Source organism: Mobula hypostoma, chromosome 29, assembly GCF_963921235.1.
Source record: "Mobula hypostoma chromosome 29, sMobHyp1.1, whole genome shotgun sequence".
Classification (NCBI taxonomy): Eukaryota; Metazoa; Chordata; class Chondrichthyes; order Myliobatiformes; family Myliobatidae; genus Mobula; species Mobula hypostoma.
The window spans coordinates 28,588,860-28,603,409 of NC_086125.1; the positions used below are offsets into that span (position 1 = coordinate 28,588,860).

Consider the following 14,550-nt stretch of genomic DNA (forward strand, 5'->3'; position numbering starts at 1 on the left):
TGTGTACATACACACTTCCACATGTCCATACACGTGTTCACGCATACACACGATTGTAAGTGTGTGCACATACAACGCAAACATACTGTATATGTATGCATGCACATTTGCCAACATACATTTCATGTGGTGCACACACCTGGAAGCACATGAACTCATGCTAGACAGACACACACACGCGCACACACACACTCACACACACACACTCACACACACTCACACTCACACTCAGAATCAGGTTTAATATCACTGGTATACGTCATGAAATTTATTGTTTTGCAGCAGCTGTACAGTACACTGTAATTCATAACAAAAACAATAAATTACAATAAGAAGTATGTACAGTATGCAATATATATCACAATTAGATCAAAATAAGTCATGCAAAATAAAAGATACTGAAGTAGTATAGATGGGTTCATTGGCCATTCAGAAATCTGATGGCAGTGGGGAAGAAGTTATCCTAATACACTGAGTGTGTGTCTTTCCGCTCCTGTACCTCCTCCTTGATGATAACAATGAGAAGAGGGCACACACACACACACACACACACACACACACACACACACACACACTCACTCAATCAAATGTGTGCATGCACCAGTTCAAACACACTGACACACAGGAGTGAGCCATTGATCAGATGCGAGATTGCAGGCACCACGCACAGGTATCAATGGGTCATCTCACCTACTGCTGGCTTCATTTCAGAATCACACTCAGAATCAGGTTTTTTATAACCATTTTATATGGCCTGAAATTTGCTGTTTGGCAGAAGCACATAAAATTACTATAAATACAAAATAAATAAATTGTGCAAAATAAGTGACCTTTCAGAAATCTGACAGCAGATGAGTAGAAGCTGCTCTTTCTGATTTTTTGCATCCTCAACAAAAATATTTCCACAGGCAGGAGATTCAGTACCAACCATCAGGCTCCTGAACCAGCGTGGATCACTTCACTCACCTCAGTTCTGAACTGACTCCATGACCTACACACTCACTTTCAAGGTCTCCACAACTGATGTGCTCAGTATAATTCTGTACATTATACACTGTATATAAGGATCAACATTATTCACCATATACATTTAGATGTACTCAGAATTTGCTGTGATCTGTTGGTCAGGGTATGACATTCAACAAAAAGCAATATACAACAATTAGAAAGAATAAAGAATTATATGAAACATAAAGTGAGAGTTTAATGTATGGATTTGGAATAAAATGTGCATAAATAAATATCAGCATGATTTCTGTATGTATAGTCACATACCTATGGATACATTTGTTATATGTATAATTGTATAGTCGATGTTTTTCATAAATTGTACTGTATTACTTTATTTTCCTGTAAGAAAATGAATCTCCGGGTAGTATATGGTGACATACTCTATATGTATTTTGATAATAAATGTACTTTGGCTTGAGACATTAACTGTATTTCTCTTTCCAGCACTGTTCCCCGCCCTGCTGAGGACTCCCAGCATTTTTAGTATTTATCTCCACCACTGGGTGAGATTCGCCTCCACAATGAACTCCCAGATATTTGTCATATTTTGCATCAGCCAATGAGATCTGAGCCGCTGTTCACAGCACACTTCCAAATACCCACTATAGTCAACTTCAGTGAGCCAGCTGAGCCACTTGGTTCAGTTCCAGCTTTGTTAATCATGGCAGCTCAATTATTAGCTCCTTCAGTGTTGATTCAGAAAGTTGTGGGCTCACATCCCTTTCCAGAGGATTGACCACAGAAAGCTCAGCTGAGGCTCCAATGCGGTGTGCACAGGGAGTGATAAATTTTCCAAATTACACTGTGATGGATGAGAAATTAAAGTGAAACCCATTCTGTCTGAATGGGTGTACAGTACAGTATGTTAAACAAAAATCCTATGGCTTTCCTTCACATTCTGTCAAACTCAGATTGAGATTTGTACTGACATTCAGACTCAGACACACAGACTGAGATACAGATTCAAACTCAGACTCAGACACAGACTGAGATGCAGATTCAGACTCAGACTCAGACCAGACACAGACTCAGACACAGACTGAGATACAGACTCAGACTCAGACACAGACTGAGATGCAGATTCAGACTCAGATTCAGACCAGACACAGACTCAGACATAGACTGAGATACAGACTCAGACTCAGACACACAGACTGAGATACAGATTCAGACTCAGGCTCAGACCAGACACAGACTCAGACATAGACTGAGATACAGACTCAGACTCAGACCAGACTCAGACTCAGACACAGACCGAGATACAGACTCAGACTCAGACACAGACTGAGATGCAGATTCAGACTCAGGCTCAGACCAGACACAGACTCAGACATAGACTGAGATACAGACTCAGACTCAGACCAGACTCAGACTCAGACACAGACCGAGATACAGACTCAGACTCAGACACAGACTGAGATGCAGATTCAGACTCAGACTCAGACCAGACACAGATTCAGACATAGACTGAGATACAGACTCAGACTCAGACACACAGACTGAGATACAGATTCAGACTCAGGCTCAGACCAGACACAGACTCAGACATAGACTGAGATACAGACTCAGACTCAGACTCAGACCAGACACAGACTCAGACATAGACTGAGATACAGACTCAGACTCAGACTCAGACACACAGACTAAAATACAGATTCAGACACAGACTGAGATGCAGATTCAGACTCAGACTCAGACCAGACTCAGACTCAGACACAGACTGAGATACAGACTCAGACTCAGACACAGACTGAGATGCAGATTCAGACTCAGACTCAGACCAGACACAGACTCAGACACAGACTGAGATGCAGATTCAGACTCAGACTCAGACCAGACACAGACTCAGACATAGACTGAGATACAGACTCAGACTCAGACCACAGACTGAGATACAGATTCAGACTCAGGCTCAGACCAGACACAGACTCAGACATAGACTGAGATACAGACTCAGACACACAGTCTAAAATACAGATTCAGACACAGACTGAGATGCAGATTCAGACTCAGACTCAGACCAAACTCAGACTCAGACACAGACTGAGATACAGACTCAGACTCAGACACAGACTGAGATGCAGATTCAGACTCAGACTCAGACCAGACTCAGACTCAGACACAGACTGAGATGCAGATTCAGACTCAAACTCAGACCAGACTCAGACTCAGACACAGACTGAGATACAGACTCAGACACACAGACTAAAATACAGATTCAGACTCAGACTCAGACCAGACTCAGACTCAGACACAGACTGAGATATAGACACAGACTAAAATACAGACTCAGACTCAGACACAAACCAGACTCAGGCTCAGACTCAAATTTACTTATCATATGTACATTGAAACATAAAGTGAAATGCGTTGTTTGCATTAACAACCAACACAACCTAAGCATGTATGCTGGGAGCAGCCCACAAGCAATGCCACAATTCCAGTGCCCACACAGTATGCCCACCATGTTCAGCAGAAGAGTACCAACAACATTCGGGCCTCAACTTCTGATGCTTATTTGCATTTCTGCAGTTAATCTTCCTGCAACTGATTCCCACTCACCCACCACCCTGAGTCTTTCTCTGTTTTGAAGCTAATTGGATTCTGAGGTAGTGTGAGAGGAGAAGGTGCTGAGACACAGTGATATGGCTGAAATGATACAATGCAGGGGCGGCGATGGTTGAAGATAAGGGTGGGTGAGACTTGCAGATCTCCTCCAATGCATACAGTTGATCTGAGTGGTGATGGGGTTCCTGGATGGTCAGCGGTAATCAGAAGCCTTGTTAACATATTCCACTAATACTCCAGATTGACAGAGTCCAGGGAAATAAACTGACACCTCAGAGACCAGTGACTAAATGTGGGAGGTCCAGATTGAGCAAACCTGAAACAGAGCATGCAAAAAATCCCTTTTGTCTCTTGTCTCTGTCACACTCTGGATCTCTGTCTAGTTTTTAAGAGGGTGAAACAGTCAGATAGGTTCCCATCTGTAACTTACTCCTAGCCATCCCCTCACACAAATTTCTCTTGTAAAACCCAGCCTGTTACATAGAACAGAAGATAGATAGATAGATATAGTTTATTAATCCTGAGGGAAATTTGGTTTCGTTACAGCCGCACCAACCAAGAATAGAGCGTAAATATAGCAATACAAAAACCCCCAACAATCAAACAACAAAATACAAACTATGCCAAATGGAAAATAAGTCCAGGGCCAGTCTATTGGCTCAGGGTGTCTGACCCTCCACGGGAGGAGCTGCACGTTCGATGGCCACAGTGCAGAACATTGCAGGACAGTATGTCCTGCCGACCCTTAAATCTACCCCAAGATCAATCTAACCCTTACCTCCAACATAGTCCTCCATTCTTCTTCTATCTATGTAACTGTCTAATAGCCTCTTAAATGTCTCTGCCACTACCACAACCCCTGGCAGTGGATTACAAGCACCCACCACTGGCTGTGTAAAAAATCTACCTTTCACTTTCCACCAAACACCTTAAAATTATGCCTCCACATAATAGCTCTGTCCACACTAGGAGAGAAAGTCTCTAGCTGTCCATTCTATCCATACCTCTCACCTTGTACACCTCCAACAAGCCGATTCTCACCCTCCTTCACTCCAAAGTGAAAAGCTGTAGCTCGCTCAGCCTTTCCTCATAAGACGTGCTCATTGACATCATAGGTCACCTGTGCTCCCAAATGCAATCCTGGGCTCAATGCCAGGATTTTTGCCCCTCCGCGGATGCTGCCTGATTCGCTGAGTTCCTCCAGCACTTTGTGTGTGTTGCTTAAGATTTCCAGCATCTGCATAATCTCTTGTGTTGGTGATTGTGTTTGTACTCAGGCAGCTCTGTATAACCTGGTTAGCTGGAGCAGGTGCTTGCCGTGACGATGGCTGTCAGACAGTTGGGGGTTGATTGGGTTGTGTCCTCTCCACTGGGAAGATGCCAGAGGTAATGGAACATCCAGCAGCACCTCATCGATCGTATTTGTCACTGGTGAGGTGAGGGGAGGAGGAGGTAACATTGGGCACTGGGATCTGTGACAACTGATGGGATGTGTCTAAGTTTGATGATGTTTGACAGCTAGCTGGGAATATTGGCATTGAAGGAGATGCAAAGAGAGCCTCCAGATGGCTGAAGATTGTGTGGTTAAGGAGAAGTTGGTGGATAAATTATGGTATGAGAATATGTGCCTTACTTGAAAGTAAAGAAAGATATTAAACAATCCAGCAACACATAAAATGTTGGAAAAATTCAGCAGGTTAAGCACCATCTGTGGTGGGGAATGAACAATCAACGTTCTGGGCTGAGGACCACAATCGCTGCCTGACCTGCTGAGTTCCTCTAGCATCTTTGTACGTTGTTCCAAATCAGCAGCATCTGCAGTCCTTTGTGTCTCTGTGGAACACTGGTGCCTGGGTGAGTCGGTTGCCCTTAAAAGCCAGCTACGGAAGGCTACATGAAGTAATTGGAATAGAAGATTTCATTGTCCAAAAATATTAAATGCAGGAGTCAGGACGTCTTGGTAAATTGTGGCAGATAAGAGAAGTCATAGACAACATTAAGGGAAAAGAGAGGGCATACAATGTAGCAAACATTAGTGGGAAGTTGAAGGATTGGGAAGCCTTTAAAAACCAACAGAAGGCAACTAATGAAGCCATAAGGAGAGAAAAGGTTAAATATTTACTTATTGAGATTCAGTGCAGATTTGGACCTTTGAGCCACACCGCCCTGCAATCTCATGATTTCATTCTAGCCTAATTATGGGACAATTTACAATGGCCAATTAACCTACCAACCAGTACGTCTTTGCACTGTGGAAGGAAACCACAACACCAGGCGGAAACCCACGTGGGTTATGAAGGTAAGCTAGCCAATAATATAAAAGAGCATACCAAAGGTTTTTTTTTCCAGACACTTAAGTAGTAAAAGGGAGATGAAACTGAATATTGGACTGCTGGAAAATAGTGCTGGGGAGGTAGTGGTGGGGGATAAAGAAATGGCAGATGAAGTTAATAAGTACTTTGTATCAGTCTTCACTGTGTTATTAGCAGTATGCTAGTAATTCAAGGGTGTCAGGGGACAGAAGTGAGTGTAGTTGCTATGACTAAAGAGAAGGTGCTAGCGAAACTGAAGGTCTGAAGGTAGATAATTCACATGGACCAGATGGACTACACCCCCAGGTTCTGAAAAAGGTAACTGAAGAGATTGTGCAGGCACCAGTAATGATCTTTCAACAATCACTAGATTCTGGAATGGTTCCGGAGGACTAGAAAATTTCAAATGTCACTCCACTCTTTAAGAAGGGAGAGAGACAGAGGAAAGGTAGCCTGACTTCTGCAGTTGGAAAATGTTGGAGACCATTATTAAGGATGAGGTTTTGGGGTAGTTGGAGGCACATGCTAAAACAGACCAAAGGTAGCATAGGTTCTTGATTAGTCAGGGCATCAAAGGTTACAGGGAGAAGGCATGAGAATAGGATTGAGAGGGATAATAAATCGGCAATGATGGAATGGCAGAGCAGACTTGATGGGCTGAATGGCCTAATTCTGTGTCTATGTCTTATGATCTTATCTCGTATGGTCTTGTTCTGACCACACCTAAAGATTTATGAATGACGCATTCCACTGTATGTTTCATTGTGTATGTGAAAAATAAATGAATCTAAATGTAAACGTGAACATGAATGTGAAACTGGATCAGAGTCTGAATGTGAGTATAAACATGAATCTGGATCTGAATGTGAATATGGATCTGCGCTCCTCTCTCCGACATACCAGCCTGGGATCTGGGATCCACTGTGAGTGTTATGACATCACAAAGACACTTCTGGACTGTTCATTTGTCTATTTAAGTCCAGCCATGCATGTAAACATTGGACTCTGCAAATGGTAGCTGTCAAATTCTTGTAAATATAAAAATTGGCTCTGGTTCCAGACCACTCATTCCCTTTCATTTATTTTTTATCTCTAAAATTACTATTAAACATTTAAACAATACAGTGCATTAAAACACTGGACTCTCACCAACACCATCTGTAACTGAATGTGCCCCAGACAAACGGAATTAAAGTCTCAAATGTGTGCGTGTGTGTGTGGTGACTGGAAGTCTTAAGTAATCCCAGCCCCATTCCTAATGAGGCCAAACTATCAGATCATCTACTTGACCACAGGACTCAGTCTGAAACAGCTAGGGTAGGGAATAGAAATCTCATCCTGGAGTGGCAGGAGCTGTCTAAGTGTGGACTGGAACCAAGGTGGGGGGGGGGGGGTCAAAGTCAGTAAGAACATCTAGAGAGCGGAAACAGAGGATCTTGAATCCCCAATCTGCTCCATCTTACGGCTGATCATCTACTTACAACATAGAACATACATAGACCATTACAGCATAGTACGGCTCACAATGCTGTGCTGACCTTTGAAGCAAATCTAACACCAATCTAACCCTTCCCTCCCACAGAGCTCCCCATTTTTCTTTCATTCACGTGCCTATCTAAAAGTGTCTTAAATATATCTCCCTCCACACACCCACCACACTCTGTGTAAAACCTACCTCTGACATCCCCCTGACGAAGGGTCTCGGCCTGAAACGTCGACTGCACCTCTTCCTACAGATGCTGCCTGGCCTGCTGCGTTCACCAGCGACTTTGATGTGTATTGTCTGACATCCCCCTATACTTTCCTCCAATCACCCTGAAATTATACCCCCTCATATTAGCCATTTCCACCCTGAGAAAAAGTCTCTGACTGTTCCCTTGATCTAAGCCTCTTATCATCTTAGACACCTCTATCAACTCAGCTCTTATTCTTCTTTGGCTCCAAAGAAAAAAGAGTTAGCTTGCTAAACCTTTCCTCATGAGATTTGCAGGCAACAACCTAGAAAATTTCCTTTACATCCTCTCTAAAGCTTCCACATTCTTCTTATGAAGTTGTGACTAGAAGTGAACACAATACTCCACTTGTGGTCTAACCAGAGTTTTACTGAGCTGCAACATTACATTGTGGCTTTGAATCGAATCCCCAACTACATTTTCTTCGTCACCCTATTGACTTGTGCAGCAACTTTGCGGGATCTATGGACACGGACTCTAAAATCCCTCTGTCCTCCACACTGCTAAGAATCCTGCCATTAATCTTGCAAAATGTATTACTTCACAATTCTCCAGACTGAACTCCATCTGCCATTTCTCAGCCCTCAACTCCACCTACCCGCCAGATTCCCAGAAAATCTCTGTAGTTGATTTAGTTGCTGCTGGAAGTTGTTGGGCTGTGGAGATTTCAGAGTGGGAGTTTCATATCACATTTATGCACTAAATCACTGAGGACCAGTGGCCAACAGTACGAGCCTCTGCTGTACCTCACCACCGGTGATAGCCAGCGAGAGCTAACGGCAAAAGGAATCTGGTGAGGGAGCAGCAGTGTGGGTAAAGTGCCTCCTCTGGAAAGGGCCATGATTCATCTTTCCTGAGATGAAAGAGAGAATGTGTGATGACTAATGTGTTTAAAACATTCTTGGAGTAGAATGATGTTTATTCTGGATGCCCTGGAAGCTGGTATGGTGACGCGATGACTAATACAGTGCAATGTGAGAAGGATTAAACAGACATCATTTTCAACTAAATTAATACAAAATTTGCATTCAAATGTTTTCTAAAAAGCTGTTTCAATTTCCTCAATTGGACCGTAATTGCTCAGTAACCTCACAATATCCATTGAATTTCTTCCCAATTGTTGCAGCTAATCTATAGAGTAGAGACAAACACAGGACGGCCTCAAGGGAGCAACGTAAGGAATGAAAGGCCTTCTTTGTCATGAATAAATAATGCACTTCCACCAATCTTTATCACCCAGCTGAAGTAAAAGACATACTTCCAACTCTACGGTGACCCTTCAGTGGTGGATACTAAAAGCTCAAGATGGGTTACAAACTCAGGGACAAATCAAGGTTTGACCCCACAACCTTCTGATCAGCACTGAGCTTGGATTCACTTCCTAATCACTTTGGGAGGTGATGGGGAGGGGGTTGTGGGGAAGACTTTTGGACAATCATCTCTATTATTCTTGGCTACTCCTTTAGTGAATATCAACCCTGGTTATAATGCATCCGATTTTTGTTATATCAGAACTTCCCCACAGAACTGTCCACCTCAACCATTGGATAATGACGGGTTATTCAGGATACAGGATACTCCATGCCTATTCAGTCTAAGGTAAGACAATTAGAATCTATAGGAGATCACCCCAACTTGCTTGTTTATCAATGTACATCAGTCAAGTGCAGATTTAGATCTCCCTTACAGAAGCACATCTTATCATAAACACAAGAGATTGTGCAGATGCTGGAAATCCAGAGCAACACACAAACTGGCGGAAGAGCTCAGCAGGTTTGGCAGGATCTATGGAAATGAATAAACAGTCGATGTTTCAGACGGAGACCCTTCAAATTTATACTCATATTACCTCCCCCAACATACCAAAAGCCACGTATAGTTCTGTATATCTGGACTGGACTAAATTTTATCAATAACTAATTCACTCCAAACCCCAGAATCTGATCTCGGAAAAACAATCATGAGGTAATATTGCAGCTTTATAAAACTCTGTTGAGACCACACTTAACGTACTGTGTTCACTTCTAGTTGCCTCATTATAGAAAGTGTTATGTTTTGTAATTAATTCAAAGGAAGACCGGGAGTTCGGGAATCTGGGTGTAACATCATCTTTAAGCAAGGCACTTACTGTACATATCACATGGTAGTGTGATGATGTATACAATTAACATATTTTTACACATAACCCATAATGAATTATTTAATTGAACAAGAATGCTTAATCAAACAATATATATACAAAATTTCTCAAATATTATTAAAATATTAAATACACAACAGAAAGAACGTGGAAGCTTTAGAGAGGGCCCAGTGGAAAATTACAAGGATGCTGTCTGGATTAGAGAGCATGTCTTATGATCAAAGGTTGAGTGAACTAGGGCTTTTCTCTTTAAGGTGAAAGAGGATGAGAGGTGACGGCAACTTAAAGATTAAAGATTATCTTTACTCGGAACGTGCACATCAAACGGGTTTGTTTTGTTGCTTGTTGCGTTGTGTTTTGCTGTGTTCTGTGTTGTTCTGCCGAGCATTGTGGGCATACTGTGTTGGCACCAGAATGTGTGGCAACACTTGCAGGCTGCCCCCAGCACATCCTTGCGATGTGTTGGTTGAGAATGCAAACGATGGACTTCACTGTGTGCTTCCATGTACAAGTGATAAATAAATCCGAATCTGAATCTATTCTGCGTGTGCTGGCACTGTGGTGAAGTTCCAGAGGCCTAGTCTGATCAGCCGGTGTTCTGAGTTCAGATCTCAGCATCACAGCTGGGGAGTTTAAACTGAGGTAATTAAACAAAGCTGGAATTAAAATATTGCAGATGATGAAAATTTGAATTAAAAACAGAGAATCTCTGGTATCTTTCAAATCGTTTAAAAAGCATTTCAGATCAAAGTCTTTTCATCAGAACAAAACATCAAATGAAAGCTCATTAAGCTGTAACAAAGAGAGAGTCATAGACTGTCAGAGTACAGAAACATGCCCTTTTGGCCCTGCTGGTCCAAGATACCCCATCCAAGTGAGTGCCATTTGCCAGAATTTCTCCCATAACCTTCGACACCTTTCCTATACATGTACCTGTCCAACTGTCTCTGAATAACCACTTCCTCTGGCAGCTGAACATCCACAACACACTTTGCATGAAACTGGTTGCCCCCCCAAGTTCCTATTAAATCTGTCCCTCTCATTTGAAACCTGGCACAACGACACACACCCGGAGACACAACACACATGTCTGGACCCAAAATGCCAATTGTCCGTTTGCCTCCACAGATGCTGCCTGGCCCTCAGAGTTCCTCCGTCATCTCATGAGTTGCCATCTAGTCTTTGATCCACCAACTCTGATGTATGCATGTCATAATTTCATACACCTGTACAAGGACGCCCCTCAGTGTTCTTGTGTTGAACTGCTTCTCTCCACAGATGCTGCCTGAACTGCTGAGGGATTCCAGCACTTCCTGTTTTTATATTAAATCAATATAGAATTGTCTCACCGAGGGAGAGTATGAAATGACCGTTGTGTTGTAAAGTACCCATCTGTTTCCTTCAGGGAAGGAAGCCTGTCATCCCGGGCCACATGGCACTATATTTGCATCGATGTGGTTGACTTTAAACTGCCATCCTCAGCTGAGGGGAGCGGGTAATACTCAGCCAGCTGCCCGCCAGTGTCTGCACATCTGGCAGACAGGCGAATCAAGGCTCTGGTGTTCACAGCCAGGTATACCTTCTCTGGAATGTTGTGAACATTCCCAATCCTGGAGGAACGTTGCCCCAAGGCACATCCCACCTGTGGGCAAGTCATGGCCTTGCGTGCTCCGGGAGTGCTTTGCCAGGCTCTGTCACTCAAATTTTTGAGAGAATCATTTTGCTTTGGCTGGGAACAAGAGGAGGAAAAGGGGCATCTCAAACTGATTGCCTGGTCAAGGGGAGAATATTTTTGAGACAGCTGTGCTTAAGGTCAAAGTCCAGAGGTCAAGAAGTCCAGAGGTAGAAGCTCGAAGGTTGAAGTCTAAAATCAGCAAGTCTGGAGCTAGAGGTCCGAAGGTTGAAACCCCTGGATTGGCTTATCCAGAGTTTAGAGGCCTGATGTCTGTGAGACTGCAAGTTCAGGCCAAGGATTGAAGGATGGAGGCCTGGTCCGAGAGTCCAGGGCCAAGGACTGGACGCCCTTCGATGGCCTATCCTGGGGTTGGGGGCCTGCCTGCCTGCGTGTGGGTAGGGGTGAAGGGACGGATATGGGCTTCGATTTGCTATTGTTGTCTTGCTTTGTTTTGTTGTTCTTGTTGCTTGCATTGCCTGTGGAGCATTATGGACTTGCTATGTCGGCACCAGAACATGCGACAACACTTGTGGGCTGCCCCCAGCACGTGTTAGTTGTTAATGCAAATAACACATTTCACTGTATATTTCAATGTAATCCTGATAAATAAATGTGAATCAGAATGAGGCTCATTCTGGCTGCCGGAGGTGTGTGACGGTGTATGACAGCAGAGGTAAGAACTCTGGGAAACATTGATTGTGGTTGAGAGGGATGTCCAGGGAATTGCAACCTGGTCAGCTTTTCTCTGAGGCTGTGAAGGCGAAGAGTGGAGCTTTATCTACATATCAGCTATGGTGGACATTATGGAGAGATGATTGGTTGAGGGAAAAGATGAGCTTGGCACAGAGAAAAGTCCCAAATAAAGATCCCCTCCCAAAACCCAATGCGTGGTTACCTGATAAGAACCAGAGACAGCTTGCAACAGGCGCATAATTTTTCCTTTGTAGTTTTTATAGGCAATTATGCAGTAATTACAGCTTTACTTAAAAATAAAGCATAGCCTTTCAACACCCATTATAATTAGACATTTCAGGAGTTTCGCTAACTTGCCGTTGGCAAGAACAGTGACACTCACTGGTGTGTAGGCCCAAAAACCCCTGGCATACAAGGTGGCCATTTTGAAAAAGGATTGGGTTTGGATAAGGTGTAGATTGCTTTTTGCTCCTCAGCACTGATTCCTGACTGTAAAATCCTGCACCACATCAAAAACTTCACCCTTTTCAGATCTGCCAATGACCAATGTCTTGTGAATAACTTCACCTGCCATGTCCATTGTGTAGAATGTGCCAACACTGAGCCGCCCACTCAGAGGTAGACCTGATTCTGAAGTGTTACGTTCTGCTTCACTGCTTCTCCGGGGATCATCACCACACTGTGGCAAAGAGGCTTGTGATTTTGTGATTCTCAGAGTGATGCCATCTGCTGCTTAGCTCTTGGTAGGGTCACCCACGAGGTCAAGGGGGGAGTTCCAGACAAAGAGCGATCCGACCAAGACCCCCAGTGGCAGAAGATGACAACACATCACATTGGTAGTGAAGGTGGAGGAAGGCTGCAGCAGTGACAGGTGCCCAGTCATCGTGCATTGAATGCCACTGGACCCTGATCCCGATCGTTCAAGGACCAAGTGGTGGCTGCCCATCCATCAGCCTCTCCACATTAAACAAAGTCCCGCACAGGCATTCCCCATTAAGCGAACCCACTGAAAACCCTTCAGGAGAACATGATAAGTGATGGTACTACTACTCCTACTCTTCCTCAGACCAGCACCCAGACCACTTGTACCAACATTCGCAGCCTGAATACAGGGCAGGTCTTGAGAGGACGATCCCAAGGCGATGCTTCCAGAGAAAGAACAAGCACAGGGAGCCTCCCGAGCCTCCTCCACCATACAACAACACTGTGGCTGATCTGATTCTGATCTCAGATCTACCTGTCTGCTTGTTCCCCCTAATCCCACCCTCCCCCGTGGTCCAAATATCTACCCACCTCATTCTTTAATGTATTTGATGACATTGCTTCCATGACTGGATGGACAATGACCCTGCCTTTTCTGTTCAGTGGAACGCAGAACCCCAAAGGTTCATAAAACCTCTGAGGAAAATGAACCTTCCCTGCACCAGCCCACTGAGTGGCCATTCACTCACCCTGAGGCTAGCCCCTGTTCTAGACTCCCCTCAGGAGGGGAATTAATCCCTTGAGCATCGACCCTGAAGAACCCTCCTCAGTATCACAGTTGTTTAGGTTAGGTTCTCTGCGGGCATCACACGAGCAGGGACCCTGGTGTATATGACAATAAACCAATCCTGATTCTGAAACTCAAAGCCAAAATAAAGTTATTAGTGAAGTATGTTTTATGTCACCATATGCTACCTTGAAATTCCTTTTCTTGCAGTCATTCACAGGAAAATAAAGAAATACAATAGAATTTATGAATAAAACCCTACATGAACAAAGACTGACAACCAACCAATGTGCAAAAGAAATAAATTATACAAATAAAAAAAATAAATAAATAATACTGCAAACATGAGTTGTGAGTCCGTGAATGTGAGTGGTGCAGATTATGGATTCAATTCAGAGTTGAGGGGGGTGAAGTTACCCATGATGGTTCAGGAGCCTGAAATGTAATAGCTGTTCCTGAACCTGATGGGATAGGATCCTATATCTCCTACCTGATGGTAGTAGTGAGCATGGACTAGATGGTAGGGGTCTTTGATGATCAATGCTGCTTTCCTGTGACAGTGTTCCTTGTAACTGTGCTCCACGCAGGGGGGGCTTTGAAGTATGAATGGGGAAGACCCCTTCTTATACTTCCAAACTCCCGCGAGTATTGCCACAAGGGCAAAGTTCAGAGAACAAGTGGAGACAGAGACATAAGTCAAGGGCTAGAAAACTAGAGCTCAGGAGAAGAAGATATATTTAGCAGACCCCATGAAGTGATGTTGCAATTTAAATAAGAGAAGTTAGTTAACAAATGGCCAAATTGGGGCGCCACAGTAGCGTTACAGTTCGCACGATGCTATTACAGCTCGGACCATTGGAGTTCAAAGTTCAATTTCAACATCCTCTGCAAGGAGTTTGTATGTTCTCCATGTGACCACATGAGTTTCC

General features: G+C 43.7%; 1 protein-coding gene across 10 annotated transcripts in view; it reads right to left on the reverse strand.

Annotated features, from left to right (window-relative positions):
• The window catches only part of LOC134339507 (nuclear factor 1 X-type-like), a 423,369-nt gene that overhangs the window by 147,506 nt on the left and 261,313 nt on the right, over positions 1 to 14,550 (reverse strand). The gene's annotated exons all lie outside the window — the stretch shown is intronic.